Source organism: Hetaerina americana, unplaced genomic scaffold (assembly GCF_022747635.1).
Source record: "Hetaerina americana unplaced genomic scaffold, ioHetAmer1.1.p SCAF_71, whole genome shotgun sequence".
In the NCBI taxonomy this organism is placed as follows: Eukaryota; Metazoa; Arthropoda; class Insecta; order Odonata; family Calopterygidae; genus Hetaerina; species Hetaerina americana.
The window spans coordinates 1,588,704-1,602,494 of NW_027287328.1; positions in this window are offsets into that span (position 1 = coordinate 1,588,704).

The following is a 13,791-nucleotide window of genomic DNA, read 5'->3' on the forward strand; positions in this document are numbered from 1 at the left end:
ATACCTATATTTCTATACTACTATTCAAAATTATATACGCAGGTCATACAGCGAAATCATTTTACAGAACCTTTGTTCAAACCCAGCTTCAACACTTTTAATTGTGCATATATAATAACCACCAGTATAGTATATGTAATCAATAAAGGATTAATGTTAAATTGAATATTAAACATCCACTGATTTTATTCTCGCAATAAGTGATATACGTTGAGGAATGAAGACTTGTACTTAGACCAAATTCGTTAAGTGATCGTAACATCAAATGTGATATATTAGAAAACAAAATCTAATGCTCGTTCAACCCACAAAAAATATTTAGGCATGAAAATGTGGGGCTGTAATAGGCTATCATAGATAATAATGATATTATAAATTATAGATTCAGGTGTGATGTGGTGGAACTGTTCCATAATAACAGACATAAAAACTATTCCAATTTTCCAATAAATAAAAATTTATTTACGACCGGTTTCGATGAATTACATCATTTTCAAGTGATGTCGTGACTTGGAAATGACGTAATTCATCGAAACTGGTCGTGGATAAAATTTTACTTATAGTAAAATTTTGTGTAGTCTTCATCTACGTAATTATCATATTGTGATTATTAAAGGTGATTGGTCTATTTGATATATTTGGATGTCAATAGATGTAACTCTGTTCCCTCACCCACTAAACGCCCTCCCTCTCATTCATCCCTTACCATATCCCACTGGTGCTTCTACCCCCTGCTACATACCTTCTTGGTTGATTGCGGAATTTTAAGGGGTAGATGTAGATTTAACACTTCTCACCGGGGAAATTCAGGGCACAGACCTTTGTAGGAGATTGGTAAAGAAGAAATATTGTGTAATTGACACTCAGGATTTCACGATGACTGGGTGGCCACACCACAACTTTAATGAATTCGCATTTCTTAGGGGGCAATGCACACTCCATGAAACCTTCAAAGATATAACTTAGGAGCCAAGCCCCGAACCGAACGTCATGCTGCCTCGTATATATGTGCAAGCGTGTATAAAATCTGTGCACACGCACTCGGATTTATATTACCTACGCAGGCGGTCACAGGGCGCACGTGGCAGGCAAGCGTCGCTGCATTAAAGAAAGCTCCATGAATATGGAACACTCGTCTTTGACGCACGCGTCCCCTTGCATCAGCAAGTTCCAATCAAGAACCTACGCTATTTCCACTCTTACGGCGCCAAAAAATCGTTTACAATTGATGTAGGCTCATTGGATTCCGTTTCGAGGAGAAGCGTGATTAAACGTGAAAATGTAACGACGCTTGTTTTCTGTATGAACAATACCTATTACGCCTATATTTATGAAAAAATAACCACAGAATATCTATCTAATTCAAGATCATTGATTGTTGAATTCTCATACCAAAAACTGGTTATATCTTTCAGAAGGTTGTTCTAAATTGGAGAGGCATGCATGTTTACCAGTTATCAAAAAATCAGTGCCAGACTACCCTGTATTTCTAATGAAAATGAATACATCTACATCTAAAATAATACCCCGCAAGCCGCCGCAAGGGCGTATGGCGTGGAGTGTTAGGTCACCACCCGGAATACTTGCAGTATATGAAAGCTTAATGAATGCACAATCGCTTCATGGTATTTAAGTGTCTCGAACAATCTGAAAAAGATTCACCCTCTAATTTGAAATTTTAGACAGTATTTGTCGACTTTCGTAAATTTTGCTTCTAACTGTTATAAAGTTTTTTTGGATTTATATTTGGCGGCCGCATAACATTTGAGGTTGCAGGGTCATAATATCAGTGAATCAGTTTCCTGTTGATCTTATGTCTTGCGATGATATTTAACAATATTTTTACGTTGCTTGGACTCTTCATCTCCTTTCAGACCAACTATTGATACTATATCTCAAACTTAATAGAATATAGGTTATTAAATAAATAAATGACTAAAAATGTTCAAATAGTTTTAAATAAACCTAGATTATCTTTAGCTTGCAGTATTACAATATTTGTTGCAACTGTCCATTTCCTCAGTCAGCTTTCGTGCTCGTTACATGTGTTTATTTTTTTATTGTTTTCCACAAATATATATTATAAGAGATATTTTTGGTGAGTTTATTCTTTGTTATAGCTTTATTCTTGTTATTTTTTTGAATCGGTTTCTTTAATCGCATACTTTTTCCTGAATAAAAGATACAATCTAGTTCTACAATTTAATTTTTTCCGTCAAGCTACTGGCATAAAAATTTGGAAATTCTACACTAGACATAATTTTCTCTTTGCATATGTCACTTTTTTATACTTGAACGCCATGAGTCCAATGCTACCGAGAAAGCTTGTGTAGGTGAAGCTTTTGTCCACTCAAAGCATTAGCTGGCCCATGGCCGAGACTTCTTGGATTCGTTGTCACTCGAAGCTCCGCCATCTCTGAACTGTTGCACCCACGAATTTTTTGTCATGAACAATATTGTTCAACTGACGATGAATTTTGATGGGTATTAAACTATGCAAGTGGAAAAATTGGTTAACACTCTGATGTTGTGCACTAAAGAATTCCATTTGAAGCATTGAAGACACTTCTCAAGCCAGTCGCATCAATACGATCCCTGTGCACTGTACACTGGAGTCATCTACATCCTTTATTCATAATGAATGCTCGCGTATTTAAAGCTCATTAAAACATTAATATGCACTCCCAGTTTTGAGAAGAAATTGTGTGGCTTTAGAACTTTAGCGCATGCAATTAATTAGTCATGCGTTTGATCCTTGGATTCTTTGAGTCCTTTTAAATAAATTTCTCCATGGCGTAACAACGTTCTTTCCTCATCCTCTCTGTATGTTTCTTCTAGAGACAGCTTTCTGTCTCTGGGATATCCTCCCATGTATTCCCTACTCTTCGGGAAACTCTTCTTTCAAATGTAGGTCATTTTCGCAGTAGTTACTTCTTTTTTATTGCATTTTTACTGCCTTCTCTCTATCTGGCATGGATGTAATATTTAATTTTAATCTAAATAATTTCAAGAACACAGCAAAAAAATCCTCACTGGTTGGCAACGTGGCACCAAACGGCTCAAAACGCCGCCGTTCTTCCCTCTTACCCAAAAAACATGACGCATCCTATCGCGTCCCCCATATTCTCTCCCCTACAAAACCATCCCTCCCCTTAAGGATAATGAAGCGAAGCACGCGGAGCGAAAGTAAAAAAAAGAACAAATGAAGGAGGTCGGCCGTCTTGAGCTGACGTCGGTGAAGACGAGGCCCAGACCAGCCAGCGGAACTCTCGTACTTCTCTTTTGGGCAGGGGTGGCTCTTCTTTTCTCGCGCCACGTTCCTCTCCCCCTACCTCCCCCCACCCCGTAGTTCGGTTAGGAAGATGGGAGCTAACGATGTTTGCTCTCTTTTAAAACTACTGCGCCTCCTTCTGCGAGGAGATTAGAGGAACGATTGGTAGCGTGCAGGACGGGGAATGAATAGGGAGGGGGAATTTATACTCCACGTTTGAGTGTACCGAGTGAATGGTGAGAAAAAAATGGGACGCACGCACGGGACGGTAACCGAAGCGCACAGAAATCAATCATCCTTCTCCATCGACACGTGTAGAGAGCCTCTAAGCCTGAAGATCCTCTAGCATTTTGGACCAATCGTAAAATTTCGAAAACAAAGCTGCAAACCCTTTATATATTAGTTAGGTGAGCGAAAATTTCATGCAAACTTATTGTAACTTTAAAGAAACTCAGAATTATGCTGCAACATTAACGTTTAACGGAGTCATCCGCTTGTGCGCATTACAATGCAAATATCTCAAAGTTTGATAATCATTCCCCTTGAGCGGGATTTGAGCTCGGAACCCTTGATGTCCGGCGGAGTGCTTTAAAAATATGTACGAACTAATGTGTTAGAAAATAAAATAACATATCATCATCACCAGCGTCACTCTTTAAATTAGATCGAGGGAGGTATAATGGAAAGAGAACGGCACCCACCAACACGTTGACCAGACGGGCCAATGGACTGAATATATCAAATGATTTGTTTCAATTGTATACTCATTCAATAGGGGTATAATGAAATCCGAGTACCCGTTTATCTTCTACACATAATACAATCAAGTGAAATGAAGGTTCTTTTCAAAATCATCATCATTGAGAAACTATAATCATGGAAGAAATGATGGTTTCCCCAAAGATATATTTTGGCTGATGACTGGAATTATATTCTCGAGTCATTACTTTCGTCAAAGTAGGTTGTTCACCTGCCCCCAAAATAGAGTTCTGCGAATAAGTTTGGGTATTGGGCGTAAGAACCTATCGATGCATTGAGACTCTGTGATTTACTGACTACGTATTATCGGTTTGTCTTCAAACAAATTCGTATCTTCACTTACATTATAGCCATTAAGACGCATTAATAACAAATGAATCCGTGGATTCAGGACACCTTCCGAGAAGGTGCTATTATTGACAATCAAAGCGGGATGAGCTCCCCATTTATCCATGAAGACAGGTTTCTGATCGATTTGTTGAGCAGTTTTTACATAAAACCTATTTCATTGCATCACCTATTTTACTTTTATACGTATTTTCAAGATGGAATCGTTCGACGTCTTGTCTGGAATTCAAAACCTTGCTTCTTTTTTCATTTTATTCTTCATACATTTCAGTAATTTTATTTGTCCCTAGGATCTGAAAAAGTACTTAAAATTTAATATGAGGTGTCCTTGTATCTGATTCACTATTGTTTACCCGTACCTTCACTGCAACTCCCGCCTCACTCTCAGATATCTTCTGACTGAGTGAGAGTTCCATGCACTTATCCGACTCAAATGCTCCATCGAAGGACATCTTAAAGATATTCTTTATGACATCAGGAAAACAAGACAAAGTCTTAAAAAACCTAAAGGGAGGAATATTACCGTCACTTTTTTAAATAGTCTCACGTCTTATCCTTCAAATCTTCTACGCACGCTCAGATTGTGCGTCATATATTCCGTTTTTAAATTTGTACTTACGATTTATTCATATTATTTGCTAAGGTTCTCAAAAATGTTCTGTGCGAGGTGTTAAATGGCCGTGATGCCGAATCACCCTCAGAGTACCTTGGGCATTATACTTCTTTAGTGTGATATGGTAGTACAGTAGGTAGAGCGCTGGATTAATCAACGGAAGGCCCGGGTTCGATTCATAACACTATCCCTGGGCACCTCAGCTTCATTTAAGTTGTGTGATTTTTCGGTTACCAGTTCATCTCGGGAAACCATTAGTGGCGCAGGAAAAAAAAGTATTCCCGTATCCTGATCTGTAAATTTTACTAAACGTTGATCTTGGTATTAGGTGAGTTCAACTCTCACTTATCAAACAAACCTTCTGGTGGATTATTTTGTTTGGTTATAGAACTCAAGCAATAAAGTTCTCTCACTTTTGTTCCCCCGCAGTAATTTGTGCTGAATTTTTCATAGTCATTTTGTTTTGCATTTTTGAACAGAAAGCCTCCTATCTGAAAATTCGTAACATCCGAGGGCTCGAAAAATGTCGTGTATCATCTAGGATTTCTGTTTGAGAAGAGATGTAAAGTATTCATATTTTTGAGGAAGTTCGACGAGGCCCTTCTAAACCACGGAAAATAATATTTCCTCAAAGATCTCATAATTTTCAAAATGTAAATCACTAGATGGAAATTTTAGGATAGAGCAATGGCGAGGAAAAAATTATATATAATTTCACGCCCTGCCTACACACAAGTATACTTCAACCTTCAAAGGACAAGATAATGTCAATGTTCCCGACTTATAACCTCCAAAAAACGGACAATCACAATATTGACTCCCTATTTCCGAAAACAGAACAAGATGGCAACAACATTCAGGTCTCCCATTCACAGTTCATGCACGAATATTTCCATTTACAGATTCAGCAGCATTGAACTGCTTAAAACAGTGAGGTTTCACAAAAAAAAATGCATTTTCGCTGTTTAGCCAGTATTCTATTCTCCATGTCATGATTTTCATCAAACCAGATCGTTTAGCTACCCACCGAAGAGTTCTATAATCAAATCCGGGAGATGCATCTAAGACCCCTCGATTTATGGAGGGTACTACGTGCCAGATTCTAGGTGTTTTCATCCCAGTGTTGAGCGGCTTTCGGAGCATAAATTCATGCCTAAAACTTCAAGGTGGTGAAAACTAAGCAGTGGCAAGCAACCACCAACTATATATTTTCAACGGTGGCGTCTGTCACCTTTGGCAGGAACGAAGGGAGGAGTTTGCTCAGTGCCTCGTCCTTGTGGCAGCATGGTGCATGGCAAGCTCTTCATACACGTGCGATTATTAACTCGGCACCCCGACGTGCCCCACCGCCCCCTATCCCCTCCCTTCCTCCATTAAAAGCTCTGTAAGGCTTTCCTCCGCCGATCTCAATTTTTGGCGTTCCATCCCACAACCCCCCCGTCAAACACCCCTCACAAAACCCCTCCTCTAATAAAAATGCGGCCCGCCTCAACCTTCCGAAGCCCCCCATCCCTTTCGCCCGGCATCCCTACCGAGGGGACGTAAGGAGGGGGCAACTGGGGTGGAATAATGAGTCCTCATCCGCTCCCGTTTCCCACTGTGGCACGGGAAGGGTGTGGGGTACTGTGGCGGGGTGAGGTATATTTCGGAGTTGGAGATGAAAGTTTGCGAGAAGAATCTTTTTTACCAGGCGTGCGTGGCATGCATGAACCGAGACCCTTTCCACACGTCGGGGATGTGTGTGCTGGTGGTTATGTAGTGGTCTACGAAGTGGTACATACTGGAAGTTGGTTTTCATAAACATTCTCTGAATCACGGTCACTTAAAAGGGAAATGGAAAATCGTTAGAGATAAAAAATGGTCGTTTCTATATTAAGCATCTAATTAAATTAACTACTGATGCCTACAAATTTTCTCTTTCAGTTAATACTTGTATTAATAGTGTTTTACGTTAACAAAGGTGGTATTTCAGTAGGTAGAGAGCTAAGGTAATGACCTACGTATACGCGTTCGATTCCGGATAATGCTTCCGGGTATCCTCAGATTGACTCAGGTTTATGTTTTTCGGGTATCAGATCTTGCTGGGAAACCATAGGTAGCTCGGGTTAAGGAGCTTCTAATTCTAATGTGAGAATTTCATCACGCAATTGTTTAGTATTAGGTGAATTATATCTTCACTTATCAAATCAACCTTCGGAGTAGTAGTAGTTTTGAGGGGAGGCGACCGACAGCTAAGGTCATTTGCGCCATAGGGGATGGACAGGAAAGGATGAAGGGTGGAGAGAAACCCGGCGTCGGCATTAGCCTACTCTTTACGAAAGGCGCCAAGGGGTCCGCAGTTTAACGTCCCATCCGACGGACGGCGTACTCACTCAAAGTGCCCTCCACAAAGCACCTCAAGTAGGGATCGAGATACCTCTGAAAAATATTCAACACCGCCGGGATTTGAACCCGCGCCCTCACGGTGGGAAGCCAGTACGTTAGCCCCCGCACCATCTCGATCCCCATCAACCTTCGGTTAGATATCAATGGTAGATGTGGAAATAGGACAGCATAAAAGTTGTAATTTTCAGCTTTCATAAGTCCGTAAATGCAGTCAGTTTGAGTGTCGTAAATTGTTCAATCTCTTTTCTTTTATCAATATAAAAAGTTATCACCCAATGTTGGACATTTCTTTCACAACTCTTTCATTATTATCAATAAGTGCCTAATTAGTTGCATACACAATTAACAATCAATCAAAATAAACATCAGCCTCTAGTCAGTGATATATCTCCAGAAGATTCACATTTTAGAATATTTTGCTCCATCCATACCCTACGTTCATGGAAAATGAACGCTAAAGTCGTATGCGTGCTCGTCTGATATTTTAATAATGTACATAGTTTGATAATTAAATATGCATAAGGTTGAAGTGTGCTCACGAGATATTGCTCCATCAAAAGTGTTGCAGAAATTAGTTCCTTCGAGAATGGAGACCTAAGAGTAAAAGCAGCAGAAGAGTGCAACTAAATTAGGGAGGAATAATTGGGAAGGTAAAATGAATATAGTAAAATGTGCGGAATGTCGGGGTGAGTCGATAAAAACAGTAAATAGTATCAGAATCATTGTTAATATGCCAATTTTTTACTAAAGCTGAAGTTCATTCACGGCTATATGAGAAACAACAGGCTTTTGAATGAAGAGATAGACGAAGGATAGCAGGAAAATTCTACTATTGAATTGATTGAAGGAGCTCACAAAATTTTTTAGTGGGAGGGATAAAACGGAAATAGAGATCATGGGACTGGTGTGTGAAGATGCATGACGAAGCAATCCTAAAATGGTTTTAGGCATAACAAAGCTAAGAACGATTTTGAGAAAGTGAGACAATACTGCTTAATGATGAGCTCCCGTGGAATGTTGAGACGACTTTAATGAGTATTAAGTAAAAAATGATCTGGGGATTTTCTCTTCTGTGAAAATGACCTCATAGCCACCATAATATGTACATGATAAATTGAAACTATTTTATATGTATTAAAAATTAAACTTTTAAATGATATAGTAGGAATAACGGGCAAGCTCTACATTTGGTTACTGCATACACAATTAAAAGGGCTTGCTGGCGATATAGAATAGTCTACGCAATAAATAACGTATTTTGACCCGACAAAACAGCTGAAAACTCCTATGAGAATAGGGTACAAACCAAGTCTTTTAAAATAATTTCCTATCGGAGGTACTAAGCTGCGTCATACACAAAGTCCATCCATGGAGATTGAAGCTGATTGAATCATAGTAGTGAGTGGATAAAAAGCACATTGAATTCTCTCATGAAGAGAGCAGGACTTTACTGGCGTACTAACAGTAAAAAAATCATTGCATGCTTTATGTACCGCACTTATAACTCCGTTTAAGTGAGAGGTATGTCACACTCAAATTACTATTGTGCCACACTATCTTTTCCTATTTATGAAGTTATAAAGTACATCATTAAATGGCAAAACATATCATTCCCCCGTGAAACTCACGATCATAATTCTCTATTAGCTCTAAAATTCGTTGAATGGCTGCTGATGAAAACGCAATTTGTGAAGACGTGTTTTTTTTATTTTTTCTACACAAAATAATATGTGAATCCCATCCTGGACACATTTATTTTAATATATTTTTAATTTTGCAGTAATTTACACGGAAAGGACAATTATTTCACTTTTTCAACGCTTTGGGATAAATTTTAATTTGTCCCTGAGTAACAATAAACTTTCTGGACACTCTCCTTTTAAGATTAATATTTATCAATCTCTTCAACATTAAGTCGTATGCCGGTTTTAAGCACAAAATAAGAAATAAGACTTAAGAGTTATTCAGGCAGAATGGCAGCACTCACTTTTTCGGAAACTAAGATACCTGATATACAGCTCCTATAATTAACCCTACAGTTATATTTTATCATAGCAAAGCAAGCTGGAGATACTCTCTAGGAAATTTATCACAAATCAAGGAAGTAATCTTAAAGAACTGAAGAATACTAGGTATTTTCCCTAAAACTTTTTTATTTGGTACAACTAGCTTCGGCGCATAGGCGTCATCCTCAGGTAACTGTGCGTAGCTACGCCTATTTGAATGAGTTGAAACTAGTCGGGCCGAATAAAAATGTTTTTTGAAGAAAAGAGTTAATATTAATCTTTCATTCGAAAAATAATTTCCATGTAGTCAAGTCTGAGGCCATCGAGTGTAAATAATCTCTATTTTCACAAAACTTCTCTAAAATATAACTCCTCATATGTTCATTCAAAGATGCGTTGGTCATAACGTACATGTATGTAGGTGGATGGTACCACTCTAAGTAGATTATTGGCATCAAAATTTAATGTTAGCGAGCGAAGAATGCGTCGGATGGCAGAGGAAGACCTACGATACAAGTGGCACACAATAAAGGTGCAACAGATGCTGTCTGAAGCTGCCAGAACAAAGCGCATTGCTCGCTGCAACCTGCTATTGTGTTCTCTAAAAAATGAAGCTTCGCGGCGAATCAGATTCTTTTCTGATGAAAATACTTTCACTTTTGACGCGACGATCAACCGGAGAAATGATCACTGGCTCACCCGAGACCCTGAGGACGTCCAAATTGTTGTTCGGACAAAATTTCGGGCTAGTGTTCCCGTCCAAGGCGCCGTCTCCAGTGAGGGTGATATCATGCCGCCACATACCTTTCAAAGGAGACAATTTTTAAGAATGCCGTGAAACCGTGGGTGATAGCTATGACCTCGGGGAAACAATATGTCTTTCAACAGGACGGCTTACCAGCTCATTCGAGTCATTTAGTCCAAAACTGGCTCTCAGATAACATTGATATGCTCCAGTCAAAGGAATTCTTGCCATCGAATAGCCCAGACTTGAACCCCTCGACTATTATGTTGGGCGCGTAGTCAAAAGAGTTACCAATAAGACGAGGCACCCTAACGTCACATCTCTACGCACCTCTATTGTAGCAGCATTCGTGAATATGGACAGCGTTGTTTTAAAGAATGCGTGTGATCGATTCAGGACAAGAATGGTGGCGACCATTGCAGTTGAAGGGGTTACATATAGTAATGTTACTCTTGACAGAGACCCCTACTTGTATGTAAAAGGATTATCATTTTCATTTATATTTTTTCAAATAAATTTGCTTTTAAATAAAATTTTCATTTGACCGGATTTAAGCGCCCCATCCTGTGCGTGTGTGTATGTGTATATATATATATATATATATATATATATATATATATATATATATATATATATATATATATATATATATATATACATATATCTTCTTCTTCTCTATATATCGACTTCTTTATCCTCCGATGAAGACCATCGTTTCATTGTTAGGCAAAATGAAGCACAACGATTTAAACACTAAATTGAGGCGGGATACAAATAAAGCAAAAGAAGCTTGGTGGAAGACGCAGTGCGAGGTTATGGAAAGTCTGCAGAGGAAGGGTGAAATTGGTGCGCTGTACAGCAAAGTTAAATCTTTATCGGGAAGTAAGAAAGGGATATCTATGCTAACAGTTAGAGATAAGGCGGGTTAGGCAATAGTTGACACAGGAAAGATCCAAGAAAGATGGAAGGAGTATATAGAAGAACTGTATAGTAAAGAACTTAGACCAACAAAGTTAGACATAGAAAAGGAACATGATGTAGAGGAGGATAGCTTAGGTCCAGGCATACTCGACGATGAGATAGAAAGGGCATTAAGGGAGATGAAACTAAATAAGGCCGTGGGGGAGGATAACATTCCCGCGGAACTATTGAAATGTTTAGGAAAATGTGGGAGGAAGAGGCTATATGGGCTGATTCGTAGTATCTATGAGGAAGGAATGTGGCCGGAAGACTTTGTGAGATCAGTTTTAGCTCCTATTCCGAAAAAGGTAAAGGCTATATCATGTGAGGACTACAGGACAGTAAGTTTGATATCCCACGCAGCTAAAGTTGTGCTCAGGATCATTAACAAAAGGATAGAGAGTAGGGCAAATGTTTACTTAGGAGATGATCAGTTTGGGTTAAGGAAGGGGAGAGGTACGCGTGATGCCATTGCAGTAATGAGATTGTTAATCGAGAGGAATATAGAACACAAGCAGGAGGCTTTTTGCCTGTTTCGTAGATTTCGAAAAAGCGTTTGATAGAGTGAATTGGAAAAAAACTAATGAGTATAAAGCAGAAAATAGGAATAGATTGGAGGGAAAGGAGGCTAATTCGCAACCTGTACATGTCTCAGACTGCTCAGGTGTGGGTGAGAAACGGGGAGTCCGGACGGGCAGTGTTAGGAAGGGGTGTAAGGCAGGGTTGCCCATTATCACCGTTGCTATTCAACCTGTATGCAGAAAATGATTAAAGACGCATGGGAAGAACTGGAGGTAGGAATGAAAGTGGGCGGGGAATTCGTAAAATCAGTTAGGTTTGCTGATGACCAAGCTTTAGTTTGTCAGTCAGCCAAGGGGCTGCAAGCATTGCTTAGTGAATTGGAAATTTAGTGCGACAGTATGGGATGAAAATCAATATTCATAAAACAAAGGTTGTGCAATTTTCTAGGAAGAAAAGGCTAAGTTAAACATTAAAAAAGGAGGGCAAAAAAAGAGCATGTAGAACAGTTTACGTATCTCGGTAGTGTTTTGGACCAACACGGCCAAAGTGGTAGGGACGTGAGGAGAAGAATTGCGCTAGGCAAAGAGGCTTTCACAAGGAGGAGGGAGTTGCTGACAGGGACGTTGAGTAAAGATGTTAAGAAAAGACTCGTAAAAACCTTAATTTGGAGCGTAGCTATGTACGGTGCGGAAACGTGGTAATTGAAGCAGGAGGATAGACGTAGATTAGAGGCTTTTGAAATATGGGTGTGGAGAAGAATGGAGAAGTGAAATGGACAGAGAAGAAAACAAATGAGGAAGTACTTGGTATGGTGGGCGAAGAGAGGGGTTTGTTGGGAGCAATCCTATGGAGGCAGGAAAAGTGGATGAAGGGTGTATTGACTGGCAGTGGGGTGTTGAAGACTGTAATTGAGGGGAGAATGTTAGGAAAATGAGGAAAGGAAAGGAACAGGATAGGATGTTGGACGGGATGAAGGGAGGAAGAAAGTACTCAGAGATGAAGAGGGGTCTGATGTAGAGTAGGATACTGGATTTTGTATTTTGTTAGAAATCACAAAATATTTACTTAGTAGCTGTGTCCATCCGAAAACCTACCTTAACCGGTATATTACCAAATAATAATGATATATGTATATATAGATATATGTGTGTGTGTGTGTATGTGTGTGTGTTTTCGTGTGTATAATAACCTTGCGAACAATACATCGTCATCATTTTATTCATTTTTGACTATATTTGCACAATGTGTACATAGATGATGATAGAGCTGCTACCTATATTGAATGATTGTTATCCAAACATGCTACCATTTCTAGCAAGAAAAGTTAAAATATAAGATAATTTTTAGTATATTTAGTGTAAATGTTCTGCTTTCTTCATCCATTCGAAATGTTGCTAGCTATAGGAAACAAAATTAAAATATTATAGAAATTCCTTTATATATGATTATGATACTGCTTCATAGGATGAGTTCAAAGTTTCATGATAGTGTCCTCGGGAAAAAATCTCCATACAGATCCATCATCTCTGTACTCTATATATATATTAAATGCAAGGTTGGGGTGGTATCTAATAGCTATTTCGTATTATATATGACCTGAGTTTTCTTCTGTTTTCCTATTATCCTTCCTTTTTTCACAGGGAAAATTCACCAAACCTTATGGACTAGTTCAATTACATTAGTAAAAATTAGGCTCACATACGTATTTGCTCACCAATAATCATATTTTCTCATTTGTATTGAATTCTATCGACAATCCTCTCAACCTCTCCAGTATTATAGTCAATATTTTCAGTACCGTGGTCTCATTAATATAGAGTAATTTCTTTGAAAATTAGACTAATTGGTGTATGAGATCATTGCAATTGGCTTAAGCGCTATGGTCTGCGGAAGGTGCTTTATTCCACGGATTCCTGCGTTAAGAAACCCACGTTCCTATTAGAGAGAGAGAGAGAGAGCTATATTTTCCAACCCTGCCAACGCTCTTAGATGTCCCATTTGCCCTCTGCTCCCTCTGAACTCTCTCTCTCTCCTTTCCCTCTCGCCCGATCCAATCCATTGTCCGCTTTCATTTGGCCTTCCCGGAACTGATACCCCGTCCAACCTCCCTCTGCGTCTTGCCCCCCCTCGGGGATGTCCCCGGACTCCCGACCGCCACCACGAAAAGGGGTCCTCCCCCATC